The 22,239-nt window shown below is 36.9% G+C and overlaps 1 long non-coding RNA gene across 1 annotated transcript in view; it reads right to left on the bottom strand.

Moving 5' to 3' along the window:
- Positions 1-17,975: 17,975 nt before the first annotated feature.
- Positions 17,976-22,239, bottom strand: part of LOC108498090 — an 8,120-nt gene continuing 3,856 nt past the window's right edge. The window contains exons 2-3 of the long non-coding RNA XR_001875061.1: positions 21,689-21,779; positions 17,976-18,069 (exon numbers count right to left, since the gene is read on the bottom strand). This is a non-coding gene — a long non-coding RNA (uncharacterized LOC108498090). The remainder of the gene's footprint in view (positions 18,070-21,688; positions 21,780-22,239) is intronic.

The raw sequence follows: 22,239 nt of genomic DNA, 5'->3' as shown, positions 1-22,239 counted from the left end.
GGAAAAGCTTTTCCTTTACAAAGACATCAGGAAGGATATTTGGACGTGGCACTGAGTGCCATGATCTAGTAAATGGACTGGATTTGGACCAAGGGTTGGACTCGATGATCTCGGAGGTCTTTTCCAACCCAATCGATTCTATGATTCTACCTGAAAGGAGGTTGTTGAGAGGTGGGGGTTGCTCTCTTCTCCCAATTAACAAAAGGTAGCACAAAAAGAAACGGTCTCAAGTTACACCAGGAAAAGTTTAGACTGGATATTAAAAAAAAATTTATGGTTTCTAGGCATTTTAACAGCCTAGCTCTGGAGGGGTCACTGGAGGTATTTAAGACCCAGAGATGTGGCACTTAGGAACATGGTTTAGTGGTTGGCTTGGCACTGCTAGGTTTATGGTTAGACTCAGTGGTCTTAAGGGTCTTTTCCAATCTAAAGAATTCTATTATTCTATTCTATGATCTCCTGCCTCACTACTCAGATCTATGGGGTGTTTGATAGAAGCAGGCAACTAATCCAGGTGCTTTGCTTTCCTGCATGGCCACTGTCATATACATCGCTGGGGAAGTCCACAGCTTCAGCTTTTGATTGAAGTGTTCTTACTTTTGTCTGAGCTGCTTTTTTGCACTCAGATAGTATGGACAACAGCTACAGAAGATAGCTAATCAAGCTTGAATAATAAAGGAATGGGAATCTGGGACTTGGTTTTGTTCCAACTGTTTATCCATTGTTCAGTTACTTTGATAATACCTGAGTTTCCTTTTCATAGCCTGTTGACTAATAACAAACTGCCTATTTTGGAAATCTTTGCTCTTCTTGTTTCAGTTTGGGAACAGTATCAAGATACAAATAACACTTTAATGTTGTGAGACAGAAATTCATCTGTAAAATTCCTAAGGTTTAATTACAAAGCATAATTTTACTTTTGTTTTGCCTTTTTTTCCTCATTGCAGCTATTTCACAGAGGTATGATATAAAACAATTAATCCAGATATAAGCTGAGATTCTCGTATGATCAAATAATTAAACATGGGTATGGGTTTTTATTAATTTTGTAATATATTCTACTCAACGGGACTTGCTCAAGTAATAAATTCTTTAGTTCATTCATTGTTTGAAAAACACTACATAAACTTCAAAGGAATAGTTCTCTTCCAGCAGAGTCAGTTGTGAATATATGCATGCAGCAATACTGAATATATATGTCTATAACAATACAAACTTTTAGTAACTTTTAGTTATCTTTTTGCTACAATTATTTGGAAATTGGACTCTACAGTACTTCATTGGCTATTTACATAAATGATCCAATCTGAAGATGTAAACGATACCGTATTTTAAGGAACTCATTGATCTTGTTGATTTAGAAAGGGTTATAATCAGGTGCGACCAATTGTGCAATTTAAAATGCCATTTAAAGTGTTGAAAATATATAAAACCACACTTTATTTTTGAATGTGAATGATTATTAGGAGGTCACATCTTTTTGCAACTGGCTTTGCTCTAACAGTTATGTGCAATGTGCTTCTTTTCAACAGCTCACCCAAGTGTGCGAAGTAACTGCATATCCACCACTGCTCTGTTTTTTTTATAGGCAACTGACACTGTCTGTGCTGATGCTCTTCTCTACTCATCTGTTATTGTACAACATAATTAATACTTTCTCCATTTAGAAAGGGCCATTTTGGCACTGTTTTCCCATACAACATCACCCACAGAAATTGCCATCACCACTAGATAGAAACCCTCCTGTTTTGATGACAATAAGGAGATCCATATTGCACTCATGAAAGCAGACAGAACGTTTGCACTGAGTATTAACCAGGCGGCATGTGTGAAAAAGTTATTGCAGGTGATAATTGACAACAGAGTCCAGCCAAGCCTAATAATCACACCCACCCCTGGAGTGAAAGCTCAGCATAAACTCTTATTCCAGGTATCTTTTAATGAAACATTACACACAACATGGATGCAGGCTGATCCATGTGGGCTCACACACTTAGCCTGACTGCTGTAATAGCGAAGACACTCTGTGTCCTAAAAATTGTAATTTTTAAAGACAGAATAATCAAAGAAAGATGACAAATGGGCATTTGGATCCAGGGCATCATAATCTTAAGCAAATTATGTATATTTAATGTATATTTTAGTATCCTCTTTTGTTGAAAACGTGATACTTTAGAGAGTCTTCAGTCAGGACTTCTATGATATTTTGTGTGGGAAATAACCAAATAAACCATAAAATATTTTGATTATCCCTAAGTGTATAAAGACCTGGATAAAGGGGAAAGGGAACCAGTAGTTTTGGTGAGAGATCACTGTTCTCAAGAGAGGAAAATTACAAACATTTTTTCTCAAGTTTCGGTCTTGGGAATGGTCTCATCCAACATTTTTGCCAGCAACCTTCTCAGTAAGGTTAAGAATATACCATTGAAATTTAGTGATGACATAAAACTTGGAATGCCTTTCACACAGGAAAATGCAGAACAAACTGGATAATCTTTCAAATGTGACTACTAAGAGCTAGTGAGGAAATGGCATGAAATATAAGGGCACAAAGGTGCAGAGCTAGGTTTTCTGTTACAAAGTGGAGGGCTGTCACTGGGAGAGCTTACTGAAACTTTTTCAGTATGGTGTAGACCATGAGTGCCCATTTCTTAAGTTGCTCAGATCCATATACCTCTTACAAGGGTGTTCTTAACTTACACTTTCTTCATATGTGGACTTTACAAACAGTCCCAGAAGTTTGCTTTTTGAAAGGATTACTTGATGCCTAGCCAGAGTTTACATGATATACTCACTAAAGGTACAGTAATGGATCACAGAAACAGAAATTTGAATGGGCCACTCTATCACCATCTCTGATTACCTATAGTAGTAGGAAATTAAGGGAAATAGAATAAGCAAAAGATTTAAAGTACTTTTGATAAAGGAGTCACAACTACAAATTCCTTTTTTATGCCTTATACCCAGACAAATATTTGTAACATTTAAAATTCCTTACTCTTTTCTTTCCTCATATCTCCTGTTTTGTAATCCTTTATCAATCTCACAGCATTTTAGCTCAACCTCTCTTTCTTTTTTCCCCTCTATTCTTGTGCCAAAGAACCCTTTCTATAGAGTATCAATTCAGTCCAAATGAAACATTTTCTCAGGTGTTTCTTGTTCTCCCCTGCTTTTATTAGCCCTCCTGTTAATTTAGAGTCAAGATTTTTTGCATCTGCAAAGGTAAAATACATTTTTTTTAACTAAAATGATATTTAATAAAACCCCATGTCGTATTCCGACTAATTTTCATTTCTAGGGAGATGGCAATATTAAGCATGCTGGAGATTTGTTTACCAGCATTTCAACCTTGCAAGAAGTTAAGCTGAAGAGTTTTTTTTCTAGGTTAGTATATATCAAAGGCCAGTAAAATTATCAGATATGTTGTTTACAGTGCCTCTGCCACGAAGTTAGTCATGTTTTGTATACATATGAGACAGTAGGTTTGACAGACCTTGAAGAAAGCCCACAAGGTCTTTATGAATGATAAATGTTGGTTCAGACTATAAAACCTCCAAATGAACTCTGCTTGGAGGCTTTGCAGTATGAGCTTTTACAAAGTTGGTTTGTTTCTTTTACTGAATGTATTCAGTGTTGTGTCTGGTGGTGGGAATAAAATTATAAAAGTTATAAATGCAAGATGGTGACTGGAGAAATTAACCTTCCTATGAGGTTCTGTAACTGTATCTTGGGCTGATCTCTGTCCTTTGAGACTACAAAGTACAAAATCCTGGGGGAATAGGGTCATCAGCATGAAACATCTTATTTCAACATAGTGCTTGATACGTAGTCTGATTTAGACAGAACACTTCATTTTAGAATCTCAGAGAATTTTACCAGCAACAGTTTAGTCTTAGGAATATTGCAACTATTTCATAAATTTTACAAAGCAGAACTGGACAGGGTCAGTGACTTACATCAAATGACTGGTGAATAAATGGGAAAAAGCAGAAATAGAAATAAGAAATATCGATTCCTACACTCTGATGTCAGGCCCAGGTAACAGCAGACAGTTTTACAATACATTCACAGTTTTATAACAACTTGTCAAAAGTATTCTGTATTTTTAACTGGGTATATTTTTTTGTGAAGAATGTTCGGTTTCTTAGGAAAACAAAATTTTCTATTTAAAAAAGCCAAGCTCTCTACAGTGAAAATGTTTCAGGTTTTTATTTTTACTGGAATATTTTGAAAGGAGTGGCCATTTGGCGACTGCATGTCCCTATTTTCCTGTAAGACGTATTTTCATGGTCTAATTCTCCCTGCAACATATGGGGTAACCACAGACTTCAGGGATGCTCTACTTCTAACTTTTGTTGGAAGGAGTCACAGTTCTGTATCATAGATGAATTAATCTAATTTCTGAGAATAGGTATTAATGCAATGCCTGAAATCACTGTTTTATATTTATGGAATGAAACCTGGTTTGGTATTAATAGCTTTTGTAGCAAAACTTTAAAATCAAGACAGAATCATTGTTTTAATAATGTTTTAATAAACATTTTTTTAGGAAAAGAAATCCACCATTGGCAACAATAGCGTTTCTTTTCTTTTCTCCTCTCCATTGATAAATATCAGCTTGTCTCTCTCAAATGATCGCTTTAAGTGTTCCTACATTTCATATAATGCATTTTTATATGAACTGTGTAATTGTAGATTTTAAAAGAATCCTAAATATTTCAATTTACTCTTTTGCTATAATTACTCTTCTACTCTTTTCAGACATTCTCCGTTTTAATCTTCACTTACGCAATATCACAAAAGTCAGATTTGTTTTATTCCCCAGCTCCTCACGTTTCAATTTATCCATTAATATTTCACTACATCTTGCACTTCTGATATGATGAATCTTACAGGGAAATACATTTAAAGGCTGCTGCTGTAACATCAGGGAACTCACTTCTACAAAATTTGACATCTTGACGATTCTGTCAGGTATCACTGGCTTCCAGATTTTTACAGAATTGATTGTTATTGATTTCAAAGTGCCACTGACTTTAGATTCTGGCACCATCCCTCCTTACAAAAAAAAAAATAATTCCTAGCTATTCTTTCTGATCTTTCTTACAACATGCTCCATCTAAGGGATTCTGATTATGAAATGGATTCAGATTGATCAACATAAATGGAGCTTCCTGATTAACTGTTAAATCCTGTCAGATATGGTTCATGGACTTTCAGTATCAAAGACCCTCCCATTCATTTTGCTGGCATGACCTTATTCCCTTTTAAAATTATATTTCTATTTATAACAATAGTGCAGAATGCTTACCTATTTGGGGCTTTATTATAACAGCCTTGGACAAACCAGTTCCACTCAATATAGCACATGAAATGTAGACCACATACATATTGGTTACCATGTTATCAAATATTCTCTGATTCTCTTTCAAGGCAAATATACAATATGAATTATAAATGTTGCCTTGACTAACACTCAAGCTCAGCACTAAGATAGAGCAACTCATGCAATTCGATGACTCCACATGGCTACATCTATCTTACAGCACGTATCTATCCTATAATGTGTGTCCTCTTGGTCTAACCGGGAGACCTACCAGAAAATACCACAGTTCCCTCTTTTGCTAGAAGGCTTTTTTAAAAGTTTCTGCTAAGAAAACCAGGGCAGATCACGAGTTTGCTGAAAAACATCTCTTTACAAATCTCTCCCCTCAATACTTCCTCTTACTTCAACAGCCATATTGTGATCATCATCAACAGTCAGAGGACATTAGGCAATGTCCTTCTACCTTCTTTCATAGCTGTTGGAGAGGGACATGAATAAAGACATGACTTCGAATTTTAAGGTCAATAGTCAGTTGACAGCTGGTGACTAAATGTGTCGCAGCATTTCTTATAATAAACAGTCAGCCTTATAAGAGGAACATATACAAATACCACAAGTTACAGAAGACTGTGTGGATACTGTCCAAAGCTGAAAGGAATGTTTGATGGTAAAAAAAAAAAAAAGAAAAAGAAAAGAGTCGAGGACATACTGGTTTGTCCTGATCAGAAGTCTCAAAAGGATAAGTGAAAAAGAATCTGCCACAGTTTAACCATAGACTATGAATAAAAGCTGTATGCCCATATGTCCTAAATAGTGCATTCTTTTCCAAGTAATTTCCCCCATTCCCAGTTTTGAATTGGAAAGTTTGTACTGGTAAGAAAAAACTGAGCATATTCACATCTTGCTCCAGTGAGGGTGCATCTAAGGTCCTTCTAGAGTAGAGCTGCAGTCTGGATGAGGATCAGACAGAATTATCTAAGTCCTTCAGAAAAAGAAAAAAATAAAAAAATCAGAACAACCAGACTTACTGTCACTTGATTTTCTATTGTGTTTCACTAAATAGGAACCTAAGAAAAAACCCTGTGTTTGTATGCCTGGTAGTGCATTTGTTTTATGTTCAAAATCTGAGCACTGCTTGCTTAGAGATTAATAAAAAATCATTCATTAAAAAAACCCAAATCTATAGTCTCCAGACAATTCCAGTCCCCACAACCCTCTTGTTGCAACCCTTTTCTTGCCAGTGGTGTGGTTTTTGTAGCATAACACTCATGGATAAGAGCTGGGATACACAATTCTTCTTTTAAGTTCACATTTTTGTTAAAAGTCCTCTTAGCCCAGCTTTCGACTAACTTGGGACTACAGCACTCATTTTAGTGGTTGTGTCTGTGCATGAAGTGCTCTGAGGCAGTCTGTTTGAAAGACATAATACAGGTGCTGTTGCACTTTATTGTATTATTCAAAAAATGAACAAGAGAGGTACTGTCTGGCTGAACTGTCAATGTTAAATGATTGCCATGAGGGAGCTTTGGGGCCTTTTAAATAAACTATGTGTGATTTCCATAGATATATTGATATTAAAATTGTGCTTATGACAGGCATCACGTTTGTGAAAAAAAAAGAAAAAAAAGCAAAAGGATGAAGGTTGTTTGAGATTTCCTCTGCTGACATGTCAATAGTTAAGTAGCTTGGGGAAAATGAAGTGAGAAAAATGTCCATGAGGAGACAATAAATGAGCAATGCACATAAACACATGAACACATGCATAATGATGCAGAGACATAACAAAGTGTGCTGGAAAAATGAAAAATGTGGTGTGAGATATTCCAGAAAAATTGGATTGAATCTGATACAAGAACTAAGATTACAGGGCAATTTCAGCAGTCATGTTTGCACTCAACATTAGTGGTAGCAGAGCTTGCTGCTATCTACACATACTACATATGTAGCATAAATTGTGTCACCCAGTAGGAAACGAGTGGGGAAACAGGATGAAGTAAATGTCAGTAGTAGTGAAAGTAATATTAACATTCAGGTCTGTTAACCTGCAAAGGGGTTTCCCTAGGGAAGCAGTGAAAACATCATCACTTTCCTCATTTAAAACTAGATCAGAAAAAGTCTATGGGGCTACATTCTACTTCAATTTTATTAATATCATTCTGGCTTTGAAATTGTCTATCTTCTTCTGCACTGATACAAGCTAAAGCAGAATCTGCCTCCTTGGGAACAACTTATTTTAGCAAGGATTAGTACTAAGAGAGAATATGCAGTCCACCAGGTCTTTTCTCATTTTCAGTACCTATGGGATAATCTTCAGACAGGATCGAGTCTTTGAAAATAAATATTGTGATAGATTTGACCATGTATTTATATGACTTAAGTTGATATTCTAGGGATGTTTTGGAGTACAGGTGGCATGGTCTAGTACACTAGCAGAAATACGGTATTTTCAAATAGTATTCAAATTTTCAGTGAAAATGGATACGATTTTGAGTCTTTCTGCACTGGCCTGAATGTTCATAAGTCATATTTGCTATGTCTGTGATAAGAATTGTCCTGAGATCATGAAATACCTCCCATCGCTTTTCTTCCTTATTTTTTAGTTGTTGCTGATTTTTTTTCCCAACAATTAGATACAGTATAAATCAAAATTTGTTAGCATAGCTAATTGGACTTTAGCATCTTGCAGACATTTCTATAAGGACAGTAATGATTTTTAATTTATTTTTTTTAGTATGTATTGGCTTGCTCTCTTCTACAGAGGAGAGCCCTCCTTTAGGAAAAACAAACTCCCACTCAGTGTACGTAAAAAACTTACCCTGAGAATGAATCCAAATAGAATCATATCAGCAGAAACTCTGGCCTGTTACATTTTAAGTAACTGGCTGGCTAATGACTTTGGTGGTCTATCTGAAAAAGGGTGTTGATATTCAAAATGAAGCTCTCTAGTTAGAACACTGGCTCTTACTTAAATGTAACAGCACTTGTTGCTGCACAGCAAATTTACCTACTCAAAAAAATGTAGAGAGGAGGCTATGTTTTGTTAAAAAGTTACCTGCTCTGGAATGACTTTAAAGGAAGGACAAAAGAGATATTCACTTTGATACATAACTGGGAGTTTGATTTGCTTACCATGCTTAAAAACTTTTGAGTGCAACTGCTGCCTGTGGCTGAGAAGGGCTCTGCTCTCTCTTATCGTTAAGTTCATATATGGACATAAATACAGCTCAGATGGGATTATTTGAATAAAGGCAGAGATACATAGACTGCTCAAAGCTACAAATGCACCATATTTGGGTCTGCAAGGCTAGTATTCAGTGTCTGCACCGGTAGTTAAATGGCAGCTCTCAAAACCTGGGTCTGCTGCTCTTTGCCATCAACACCTTATGAGGGCATAGTGCAGTGGCTTTAGTCTTTTATTAGTTGTCTTTTCCTGAGGCTTACAGGCTATATAGCAGCACTGTTTGTTCCCAAAACTAAAAAAAGAAGGGTTTATATTCTTCTCTAATTCTGTAATTACTCTGCTGATATGCATTCAGAGATCATTCTGGATCCTAGTTTTGAAGGATTTGGTCTTAATTGCGACTATAATGAAGCTGTGAGTTAAGTGAGATCACAAAGAAAACTGAGACAAACACAGAAAATATATTCCTGGCCAAATAGACATGAGTTTATTGGAGGAAAGTAAGAAACAGGACACAGAGCAGGTACACTGACTTTCATAAATGACAAAGTCAGTGCGATCATAGTCATTCTGCAGAATTCATACTACTTTGCACAGGACTGAACAACTACACAGGTGTCAGAACAATGAAGCCTTAAACAGTACACTTTCTCAGTGCTCCTCTTCATCCTTTCATAAGAATTCACCTTCTAATCCAAAATACCTTTTCCAAAATTTCATTGTGTGTGCTATTAATTACATATAATAGAGAAAAAATCCCTGTTAGGAGGCAAAATATTACTATTATAGAGTTGAGAAATGTGAACTATTTGGATCAGTATTCAGATTATTCCAAACAGAATATCTTTTGAGGTTTTCCCATTTCAATTCTCAGGGATCTCCCACCTTCTGGGTAGCATTCCTTTATGTGTCTTGCCTTAATTAATTTTCCCCCAGGGTGTAGTTATTAAGCATATTGAAGGTGTTTGGCAGTTACTCTTCCCCATGTTTTCAACTAGATGAAATTTGCAACACATTACACTTCTTGATAAGAAGAGAGAACTAACTCAAAGGATTTGCTGACAAGAAAAGCCCAGATGTGATGTGTGTAAGTTTTCAATCTTTCTTCCCCCTTTAGCTGTGAAGGAATTTTCTCATCTATACTAATTGTGTTACCATTCTGATACAAGCTTCATTAAAGCACTTTTAGTCTGATTGACCGGAGCTTCACTCTTTTTAAACAGTCCAAAAGAGAGAAAGAAAATCAGATGAGAGATTGTACATGATTTCATCTACTGTCCAACACAAAGAGTTAGAAATTGGTGATCCACAAAGAACCTAATGTTTCAGGCAGGAATTCAGGCTATACTGGAACTTTTTTCCCTTGCGCCTCCACTTAGATTACGGCCTTACTGCTGATGAAGTGCTGTTTTGATGATGCCTAGCACCACTACCCACTCCTAGAAGACCCTGTTAGGTTTATGAGATTATGGGGTGAGCCAGAATACAAGGTTGGGGGCTGGACAGTGGGGGACATGAAGAGGACCCACATCTGCCAACCTCTGTCTCCTTGGGCAGTTTTGCCTTGAGTGCTGGCATTTCATTTCCTAGCTGAAAAAGTTTACTGTGCGGGCAAGCTATCCCAGTGCAGTTTTTCTGGTTAATAGGAGTAGATATATTTGCAATTCTGTGTGCAAATTTTTGTTTTGAAGTTGGCTTTGACTTTCATAAAGTGCAAGAAAACTTTGAAACTGTGGGGAAGGAGGAGCTTCACAATTTATTATCCTGTTTTACTACTTTTCGCTCCTCAGAAGCTTGCCACAGCTCCCCCACTATTCTTTTTGCTGGACCTGACTATGCACTTGGCATGTCCACAAGCCAGCCGAAGCCATTTTTGTGATCTTAACTGCACATGAACCTACCCACACAGAATCTTCTCTTCTCAGCCTGCCTTGTCTTTTTTTACTTATCTGTACCTGAGAAAAAAAATAAATCCTTTATCCTGCATTATCAGCCTTGTCAAAATTATCCAGCCATCAGCTGCACTACAATTAGACAGCTCTAGTGTATAGGACTCAGTCCTAGTGTTCCTGACACCTCCTACTCCCTGCAGTGTCTTTTCTAAATGGTGTCAATGCTGAGAACAAAAGAGCACTGCTTTCAGATCTGAACTGGCTTCCAACAGTCTCGAGTAAAAGAACAGTTTAACCTGTCAAAATGTGAACACTTTGGTAAGCAGACACCTGACAGATGAAACTTACTCACACTGCCACAGATGAGAATAACTTGAACTCTCTGGGTGGTGGATGCCCAGTACAAACATCAGTTTCTGTAAAGACTCTTCCACTCTGCAGGTTAGTTACCTCAGCTATCTGCTAGAGCCTGTGCTCATTCACTTTCCAGACAGTCTTCAAGTCCTCTGTGTTTAAACTTTCCTAAAAGCTATTATTTACTATAAATACTATAAAGGCTATATTACCGATTCTATGTTGGCTTGGGTTATTTTCAAATCTTTATATGGGGATGGCACCAAAGCAGGTGATTCATAACCTATTTAAATGTGATTAAAAACATATCTGCACAGATTTCAGTAATAAAGATCTCACTAATAACAATAATATATTTCAATGAGTTCTTGGGTCTTTAAATATTTCACACAAATATTGCTAGATTTTATTCCAGTATAGTTTGCTATATTTTTAAACTGCATTAAAAGAAAACCATTTTTTTTTGTTTGGAAAAGAGAAATAAAATTCTTTTGCTGTGTTTTAAGGCTGCTTTCATTTGCTTTATTGTAGTTCTGTTAAGTGTTACTTTGGCATTTGACATATGCAGGTCTTCATCACAATCTGGACAATTCTGTCATTGGAAGCTACTATGATCCCAAGTTGCTATGGAAAACAGTTTGATGATAAGATCTCTTAATGAAATATAACAAAGCAGACAGGAAAATAAAAGCCAGTTGGAGAGGATTGCATTACAACAACACAACCGTTTTTCAATACATATCAAAGCAACATCTGCTGTTCTCTTTAAGATTGTGAAAATTTCATTTGATTAAGATCTCAGTATCAAATTACTGTTAGATTACTTTAAAAGTAATTTCCAGCTTAAATGTGTCTGTTTTGTGGCATAATTTATGACTGTGTTTTGAGGTGTTGTGGTGGGGGAAAAACAGTTTTCCCCCTGAAGTTATAAAACGGTAAATCCCCAGGGGGTGGTTACCCTTGAGGTTGAACCAATGAGCGCTTCTGCAAAATATAAACATATCACCCAGACCGGAAAAGAAGGTAGTTGTTGTTGTAGTTGCAGTTGTAGTTGTTGTTGGAGAGGTGGCCATGTTCTGAGGCCACGAGGAGAAGGGGCAGGAGCCCCCCTTGGGGGCTATGGCCCCCCCAGCCCCCGGCTGGAGGGCTACAGGGACTTGGAACAGTGTTAGTCTGGGCTAAGTGTCTGTAGCTGAGAAGCTGGAAGTTTTTCTCCACCGTGAGCAGCAGCAAGGGCAGCGGCAAAAACAGCACTGGCCGGAGACAGTGGTAGAGAGCCAAGAGATAAGAGAGAAGCATCAGAGACAGCATGCAGCCAAAGAAGACACAGAGCTGTCTGTGAGAGAGAGAGCCAGCAGCAGAGAGAGAACTAAACTCTACCAAGAGAGAGAGAGTTTGGGTAAGAACTGAAACAAAGTCACCAAACCCCTCTGAGACCTCCTAGATAAGAGGAAGATGACGGACTCTTACTTAAGAAGAGTCTTAGAGTGCTACAGCACGGAAAGGAGAAGAGCTGAGATGCTCAGGGCTTCCCGGAGCTGGACCAGGTCGGCCAAAGGAATGCAGAGGAGGGCTTTGCTCTCCCGCTGCTGTTAAGCAGAGCACAGGAGCTCTGCAAGGGGGCTTGAATCCCCTGAAGATAGGGACTGTCACGAAGGGTCCTGTACTTCGTGGTATGACACAGTGAAGTGACCTTTGTCCCGGTGAACACAGCCTATGGAAGAGAAGACCCCCACTTGAAGACGAAGGGCCACGAGGGCTTGGATACCCCCCTCATGTGTACTGGCAGAGATCCAGCTACAGCTGCTGCATGAAAGAAGAGAGCCTGCTGCCCTAGAGACACTGCTGCTCTGAAAGTAGAAAGGATCTCTTCCTTCTTCCCTCCTGGACCTTTATTTGGACAGAGAAGAGATTTGATCCATTGTAAATACTGCTTTATCATGGTAGAGATAGTGTGTAATGAAATTTAATATTTATGTGTACAGTCATTGTAATATATATATTCCCTTCCCCCCATTTTGAGTCTTGTGTGGTGTCTGGAAAACCCATCTCACACTGGGCTGAGATGTGGGAGGGGGGCTTGGACTAGGGAATTAGATTTTGGGGCTCTCAAACCATGACAGATGTGATGATTTTTATTAAGACCATTTTTCAATTTCCTTTCTTTTATTGAAAAAGGAAAGGTACAGAGTGATAACACTCATATTTATTTCTTTTTACATCTTCTGTCTCCTAACACAAACACTTACTTTATAAAGTAAATAGATCCATGCTGTGCAATACTTCTATAAAGAAACTTAAAGCAATAAAAAATCATGTGGTTTGGTCTTTACAGAATCAAAATATTCAAAAACTTAACACTCACTGAGAATCAGTCTTGCTTCAGCATCCTCATACATGATACTAAAGAACATAACTGTTTTGGTTCCCTCCTACATAATTTCAAATCAGGAACTTAAAGATGAAGAAAAGAAAGTTATGGAGTAGATGAAAAAAGACTTCTTCTCAGAGGTCTGAAAAGCACTGTAAGAGGAGATTCACGTCACAGACAGAAATCCCAGAAATCCTCCCATGGTGGCTGAATACAGCAGAAGGAAGGGTGCACACAATTTACTACTACTGTAGGAAAGTACCATAAAATGCACTAAATCCTTTGTCTGTGTTTAACTTATTTTAGCAGCAATCTAGCTCCATTGAGAAGCTTGCCAATGCCATTTTTGTTCTGCAGTTATTGGTAGATTCTCATGGATGGCAGAGATCCTTTAATACTCCTGAACATATACAAAAGCCCATAAAGTTCTACATATATATATGTGTATATATCTATATATCTATATAAATGCATACAGATTATCTGCAGCAGCTATCACAAGGTTATCTTGAGATCAGAGCACGATGAGGGATCAATACTTTATTCTTTTGCAGTTTGATTGCATCATGGTTACTAGAGTGGCTGCCCTTTTGACCCCTTTCAAATTGTTTCAGCATGTGCTTTCTCTGATCCTAAGCCAATAAAAGTTCCAGAATTTTACTGTCTGACTCCTTCACTCTTCAATGACACCTGACTTTACTTTCATTCCCCTAATATTAAGGTACCAACAAGAACTGAAAGCATCTGAATCATCATAGCCATGTTACTGGGTTATTAGTCTTGTGGTAACGAGCCATAAGGACATTTTCAGTCTTCCTCAAAGCATCTCAGGTTAAATCACCATGACGATAAACACCATTGCTTAAGAACATGGGAACCCCAAAGGGAGTAGCTGGTGTGTTTTCTCCTATTGTTTTTCAAAGAATTCAGCTTAGGAGTTTCTATATGGCTGCCACGCTTTCTTTTCCTAAATCTCCTTCACCCTCATCAAACCGCACAACAACCATTAGCCAACATACTCCAGCATTTTCTGACGTAGTTCACACTGATAAACATTATTGAATACCAATTCTGGAGTATTTTGTTCCTCTAAGTCCACCGTGTAAGACACTAAGAATGCAACTTTAAACTGAATATTATCTTCATGAAGACAGTTTTCTTACAGCTTGCCTTTTGATGTGTGTGTAAGATGTATGTTATTGTCTGAATGTAAAATGTATGTTGAAGTACTTTAGGTGGTAAAAGATAACTGTTGATGTCCCTACAGTTTTAGTTTCAGTATGCAAAGAAAAAGGCCCTAAAGGCAGAACACACTAGTGTAGGTAATGTTTTCACTGTTAGCATGTGGGTTTCATCCTGTGTGAACATGTGATTTCTTATGGTATGTTCAAGTGTAGCACCTGTCAGGGCAAATATTCTCACAAATTGCTGTCAGATCAGTTTACTAAGCAGTAAGTCTTATGTTTGCCTTCTATTGTATGCAAGGTTACATTTCACTGCAAGGAGTTTGGGGACCCCAGACTGAATTCCAAAATAAAAAAAAAAATCACTCAGTTTCATGTATACAGTTAGAAGACTGCTAAAAATTAGCACAGGCTCCATATTAATTTACTCTCAAAGAAAGAAAATCCCAAATCACTCACTTTCTCACAGCTTTTACCCACCAATTCCCTTATTATATATGCAATTACTAGAGTTCCACAATCAGAATTACAGATGGCTTTCCATTGATCTTGCATAGCATTTCTGCTTCAGGTGTTTTAGACAACTCTTCCTTTTGGTCTTAAATGTGGAAATATCTCCTGCAACTGGGTCATTACATCTTGGCACAAGTACATGGACTAAAGATATTGTAACTAATATTTCTCCAAAATAAGCACACAATGCTCAGAAAGTAATTTGAACTTACAGAGTGTTTTTTTTTCTTTTAATTTTCAGAAGATTCCAGGGAGAGGAGCAAGTGTCAAGACAGGCAGGCTCTTCTCAAATACATTTTTTTTCTGATAGCTGAACAAAAATGTCATTGGATGTGTTGGGTGGCTTTTCTGAACTAAATTTGCACTGAAATATGGAGAGGAGAAGGAGATACTTTAAAATTATACAACTCGCATATTTTTAGACACAGGAAGATCTGAAAACAAAATTATTTTACAGTTGCTTCTTCTGTATTTCAGTGTTCCTCTACACTGACCATTATGTTCCCAGTACTGAGAGTACTTTTTTAAACACTCATAGCATACCTTTGTCTGTCTCTGCAAATGTATATGAATGTGATGCTTTATTTCTGTATCTGAGTTGTGACAGCCCATGGCTTTCAATCCAATTAACTGAGTCATACTGTTATAAAACTCCAAGGAGAAAAAAATATCAGCCCCATAAACTTAGAAATAACAGGACTGTACTCTTTTTCTTTGAAGGATGCACTTCTCTTTCAACTCTATTACTTCCTTAATATTTTATAGGTTCAAAATGAGAGAAAAAAATTGATTTTGAATTCCACTGGGTAGTATATTTAGGAAGAGCTACATGCATATAGCTTATAGCAGTTTTCCAGATATACGTGCCCTGTGTGTAAGGATTGAACAGATGAATATTCTTTATTTTACTTATCCTTACCATATGGTCTCTTTTTATAGAATAAGAGAAAGAAATTAAAACTTTTGCTCTTATGTATCATTTAAGCAAAAACCAGAGAAGGTTATTGAGTATCAGTTTCTATGCACAAAAATGTCCAAGAATTATGTGAAAATCTTCTTCCTGGAAGTGAGGATGATGGTCTGGGAAAAGCAAGTTTCTTTCAAGACCTTCAATCACATCAAGTGTTCAAAATCAGAGCCACTCGGGTGTACTTCTGAGGGGAGCAACTCTGACTGTCAGTAAAGGATATACGAGATCCATGCATTGCCAAGAACAGACTATGTGAATGGGCAAGGATGTTTGGAAGAACAGAAACAAGCTACCAGAAGGGTGGGGAGCAGGAGAAATTCAGGGTGTATAGTGTAATCCAGTCAACTGCAGATACTTATTTCAATAATCACAAAAGGAGTTTTTGAATATTCAGTGGAGCAGAGAAGCATGTGCCACTGACCAAATGCATCCCTCTCACCTGAAGGGAAACAGTCAGAATAAGTAGCTGATTGTTAGTCTGATGTTGCTAAAGCCTGAGTCATGCTTTGGTCATCTTTGTAGTTTTTCTTGATAATAATTTTGCTTTCCTTTAATCCCTTTGCTATTAAATATGTTTCATAACTGAGAAGATAATTTTTATTTTAATAATCATGGTCTTGTACTGAATCATTACCAACGTATCGTTTTAGAAGCAAGCACAGCAAGGATTTCCCTGAAAGCTCCTGCACCTTTTCTATTCCTTCAGCTCTTCAATATTTGCTGGTTTTATCATTTTGTATAATATTTTTAGTACACACAGAGAAAGATGGGATTTGCTGTTGGTTTGTTTCTTCTAATGACAGATTCTAAAGGATCTCTTCTGATCTGAAGCCACAAAGCAAAAGTGGCAGCAAAATGAGCACTACTGACAAGAGTTCTCTGGCATAAAAATAAGGTATTTGGAAGAGAGAAATAACAGCTGAGAAGAGTGAGTGACTAAAAGAAAAGTCTCTCATTGCCACTTGAGCTTGACATATTGTGTCATGAGCTTTTTAAGTAGAAATTGTATGTATTTGAGTATAGAAAGGATGATAAAATGCAGTCTGTGCACTTATCTTCATTCAGGGCTGAAATGTGCTTTCAAAAGCAGTATGATAGTGTTTAAAAATAAAGCTATACTAAAGAACAAATAAAAAGTTTCTTCAACCACTTAATAATGAGTTCTGCAGGGGAATGTTGCATGGTTGTTCCAAAGTTCTTTACAAAACCTGAAATCCAGAGTTTTCCTTCACACGCCTTTCTGGACTGAAAAGATAACATAACAATTACATAATAAAATTAATCTGGGAAGAGTAAATATCTTTGATGCTTATTTCCTGCAGATGAACTAAATCTTTTACTAGTAAAGCTTGCTCCTTATCTCTTAGATCTGTGATGTTATAGTACACCCAAAAACGGAGGAGAAAATGCTTAAACAACACAAGCTCTTTGAGATTTTCATAGTGTTACCTTGTATGGATTGCATTAACTGTTTCTCTAGCACGGCTTGTTTCTGTTCTCTGTTACAATTTCCCTAGCTCTGTGTCATAGTTTTGCGGTTGCTCTCTACAGAAGAATGATAGCTTTGGGATTTATTCATCAGATCTAGATTATATTGCTATTGCACTTTTGCAATAGTTGACCTCTGCTGTCTCTGTTCATGTGAGGTATTTAAAATTGCAAGCTGTTATGAACAAAGACATAATTTTTAAGATAAGTGGCTCTGGACTCTACAGATGATAACAATGCGAAGATAAAAATTCCATATTTTGTCTTGGATTTCTGTCTGTATTCATGTCCCTTGAGTCTCATGCAATCACTAAACAACAATGGATGATTCTGATCAGGCAAAATTTGAACGACTGACCATGCGGTCTACAGGTGAAATGTTCTGTAACCCATGACTTAGACAATAAGTATATGTTAAGTACATGGAGATATGAGTTCATCTAGGAGTTAATCACGAGAATAAAATTCCAATTTGGTATTCCCAGGTACTTTGTGTGCTAAAAGTTATTTCTAAGTAATTATTTTACACGGTCGATGAGCAAAGAGCTAGAAGGCACTTGTAATTCAAAAGTGGAGATAACTATCATGCTTTTGTGAATAAATAGACAGTTTTTGGAAGGAACACTATCAGATTTTTTTTTTTTTCAGTGAAAAATAGTGATTTTCCAGACCGTAATGTGCTGGAACAAAACTGAGTATTCATCTAAATATATGCGTAGTGGGTGTCTGAGCTCGGCCAGGATGGGTAGCTCTTCACTGTGGTGCTAGGAGGCTGATCAGTAGCTCTACTCTGTGGGAAACAAAAAAAAATTCTTTTCATCACAAACCCACAACTTCCTGAGTTAGCATATTTATGCCTATGTCTTCTTTCTGATAATTTTCAATATAGCTTAATATGAATGCAATTCTTATTTATGTATTTTAATGAATGAAAACCTTCATAAAATTAGAGACATAAACATGTAAAATAGACCAAATATAAATACTGCCAAGCTGCATGTAGATTTGCAAGCGTAAGTAACTCCATTTGGAGATCTGAAAAGTCACATGACCAGAGGCACAGCTACTATTAAAAAAAATTAGAAGCTTTTAAATCATAAATGGCATACTTAATTTTGTTTCAGAATACATTTCCTTCATTTATTTTGACTACCCTTCTATTTTTGCTGTTGAAAAGCTAAGAAAAATGGAGGAAATTATTTCTCTTTTGTGATAATCCAACACCAATTGACTTTGCCTCTGGAAGGTAAATTTGACAACCATAATTTGGTCATATAGCAGACAGGTTTTTTGATCCTAGTTTAAATGTAAATACTCCCTTACCACAGTTTAATATTCTGTGGGATATTCCAATATCAGGAAGCTGGGCCTGTGCGGTCTAGAGAATAGAAGACTGAGAAGGAACCTCATTAATGCATAAAAATATCTCAAAGGCAGTGTCAAGAGGATTCCTTTCAGGATGAGGAGCAATGGCCATAAACTAAACCACAAGAAGTTCTACCTGAACACGAGGAAGAACTTCTTTACATTGAAGGTGGCAGAGCACTGGAACAAGCTGCCCAGGGAGGTCGTGGAGTTTCCCTTTCTGGAGACATTCAAAACCCACCTGGACACATTCCTATATAACCTGCTCTAGGTGATCCTGCCTTGGCAGAGGGATTGGACTAGATGATCTCCAGAGGTCCCTTCCAACCCTAACAATTCTGTGATTCACATATACCCACAAAATATGCAAAATGCAATGCAGCACAAACTAGTTCACTTCGTCATAGCTAACTTCATTTCTTTTCTCATTTTTAATCTCAAAACCTTAAATTGCAGTAGCAGGTCTTGTATTCACTAAAAAGGTAAAATAAACTAAAGCACCAGTCAGCTTAAATAACACAAGAAAAGATAAAATTTATAATCGGATTATGTGAATGTAAAAGATACTTAAATGTTCTTAAGAGGAATGAGCTAAGGTTTCTTTCACAGATAACACTACCGTTGAAAATAAAGAACACATCTAATAATCCAGCTTCCAGTTCCCAAGTAACTGCAAATTCTCTTTTACTTTAGAGAATATTTAGCTTTTTTAGAACTGGTCTAGAAACCATAGAAACCTCTGACATCAGTAAGTTCTGATTCTTTTTTATTTTGTTTTGTCTTGTTTTCTGGTCTCAATTCTGCAACTTTTGCCACGTAGATGTCTGAATCTATCTGCTTTTGTGAAGCACCAGTTAACACAGTGGGCCATAGCAATGCATTAGCTTCTGTGAAATATGTCTTTTTATACAGTATTTTAAATGAATCATTGAAATACTAAGAGTGTCATCCTTCTTGCTCACTAAGTGATGTCACAGACTACAGGAATTTATTATTGGGTTTGGAAGGAAGTGTACCACAGAGCTTTGTTCTTATTTTTGTACTATATTTAAACATGAGGGAATCAACAGCTATAGTCTGGACACAAATTTGATTTGTAGGCAGCTTAGAATTAGCGGTGTGCTGGCAACACTTTCAAATAACTAGCATGTAATGTGGCTGGTGTGATTAATGTCCAGAATAAGTTATGTCCCAAGGTATGCATTATAACAACAACAACTTTCATAGGCTTTTTTTTTTTCTTTTGTAATTTTATAATGGCAATATACAATTCTGCAGAAAATACCTTTAATTTAGGGAGGTCATTCATTAAAAAATATTGATAAGAGGATACAGGTCAAATGTGATTTAAAATTGGAGATCAAATAATTAGCCTGTAATTATATTTAGATCTGTGCTTAATTTTAAAATATATAAAATAAAAAAGAAAAAGGGAAAAAATGTTCATACAGCAATTAGATTGAAAGCTAAAAAAATTAAATAAGACAAGGAGTGATGGGTACAAATGGAAAGAGAGAATATTTAAGATATGCTAGGAAGAAATTTTTCACTATGAGGGTGGTTTAGACACTGTAATAGGTTGTCCAGGGAGCTTGTGGATGCCCCAGTCCTGGCAGTGTTCAAAGTCAGGTTGGATGAGGCCTTGAGCAACTTGGTCTAGTGGGAGGTGTTGCTGTCAATGGCAGAGGGTGGGTTGGGACTACATGGTCTTTAAGGTCCATTTCAACCTGTTAACATACAATTTTATGATTCTATGTGACTACCTAGTTTGTCAGAAAGACCCTTGTGCGTTTAACTGGTGTTAATAGAAACTGTCTCAAATTACTTGAGACTACGGAGATTACTCTTATCAAGAAAATAATCCATTATTTATCATTTAAGCATATAATTTAACATAATAGTGTCTGTCAAATGCAAAGACCTGCTCATTTACTAGTGCATTATGTACTTGAAACACCATCTGCTCTCTTTTGTCTTGCCTACCTTCTTTTTTTTCTTGATATGTATTTTTTTCAGTTTTGTTTTCTTTTTCATTTTGTCTGAGAGCTGGATTTAATTCTCACTGACATGAGTGGAAGGACTCTTACTGACTTCTAAAGGCATTGACTAGGATCTCTGCCCGCTTACTCTTTTGAGCTCCTAAGTCACAGGTCAATGTACTGCCTACATAACCTGTTTCTTATTCCTAAATCCATATCTCTGTCTCATTATTCTATTTTCATGTTTTTAACCTTGTGCCAATCCAAATGAAATAGCTTGACCAATCAATTTTTTGGTCTAAAAATCATGTTTTCTCTTATGCCTCTCACCCAATTAATTCTGTTAATTTCTTTTCAAATTAAAACCCCTCAAGATTTCAAATATTTTATATGAACAAATCTTTCTTGACCGTATAACCTTAAACAATGTCTTCTGTGAATGTATTTTATTTTTCACTCAGATTCTTCAATTTAAGTTTTTCTTAGGTTCTAGTTTACTTTTTCTTTTACTTTCCCAAGCTGTACCTTTTTCTTTCCTTTTGAAGTTATTAGATTTTATATTATTTTGAATAAGGCAGGTGTGGATACTGGGTTTTCTCTCCTGAGGTTCTAGGGTTACTAGCAAGACACGAGCCGATGAGTAATGATAATGCAACGTGTTGTTGCAAAGTGTGGAATATTGTCTTCGAATGAGATTTTTAAATCTATTTTAAGCTGACTGATGAAGACTTTCCTAGTCAGTGAGAAAGGACACTCAGCCAGGGGAACAAACAGTTAGCATCCCTTAGTCAAGGACATCCTGGAATTAGTATATGTAATAAATCAAGATGATGTTGTACGTCTGTGTATACATTGCTAACTTGGCAGACATCTTAAGATCCATGCACCCCTTAGCTGAACTATCTTCATTATAATACTAAAGATCACACCTACAGGTCAAAAAGACCCCATATCAGGTGAAGACCCTTCCCTTTGGCATATGCAGAACTTAGCTGTGATTACAAAACTTGTATGGAAACTACTAACCAATAATAATAGAGAGACTGTACTTGCAAAGGTACTAACCTTGAAATTCTGAGTATAAACAACGGTGTGGAAAGTCCTGTTGGCTCATGTGATTTGTGGAAAATCACCGAGCACCCAGGCCTGAGTAAATCTGAAATAAATAATCAATGTCTCTCTCAAGTGTGCAATTACTGACTTGTTACACACCAGGTAACGAATCTCATTTTCTGGACAACAATGTTGCCAACAAAAGCTGCAGGGCCCAGAAATCTCTTCCCTTTTCCGTATTAGTCAAAGTAATTGGCAAGATCAATTCTAAACATACCACACCATTAGCATACTAATGATAATGCAACCCTTTTTAGATCACTGAGCCTGTATTGCAGAGGAATGCTCCAGCAGCTGTATCTGCTTTGCATGCCCTCTCTTCATGGCAAACAACCACTGTGTATGGTTGGCCTGTCCAGGAGAGGACATCCACTTCCTCTTGCTCTCTGGGTTTGCTGTATCAGAGGAGGCATTACTAGACCCAAAGCAGCCTTTTTTCACTTTCCATTTAGCCTTTTCTTTGCAGGAGTGTCCCTGACAGCTCAGGTTTCTCTCCCTAAACC

The sequence above is a fragment of the Lepidothrix coronata genome, unplaced genomic scaffold (genome assembly GCF_001604755.1).
Source record: "Lepidothrix coronata isolate B3197 unplaced genomic scaffold, Lepidothrix_coronata-1.0 Scaffold55, whole genome shotgun sequence".
Lineage (NCBI taxonomy): Eukaryota > Metazoa > Chordata > Aves > Passeriformes > Pipridae > Lepidothrix > Lepidothrix coronata.
The sequence above is the reverse complement of the archived record's forward strand: the minus strand, read 5'-3'. Positions and strand labels throughout refer to the sequence as shown.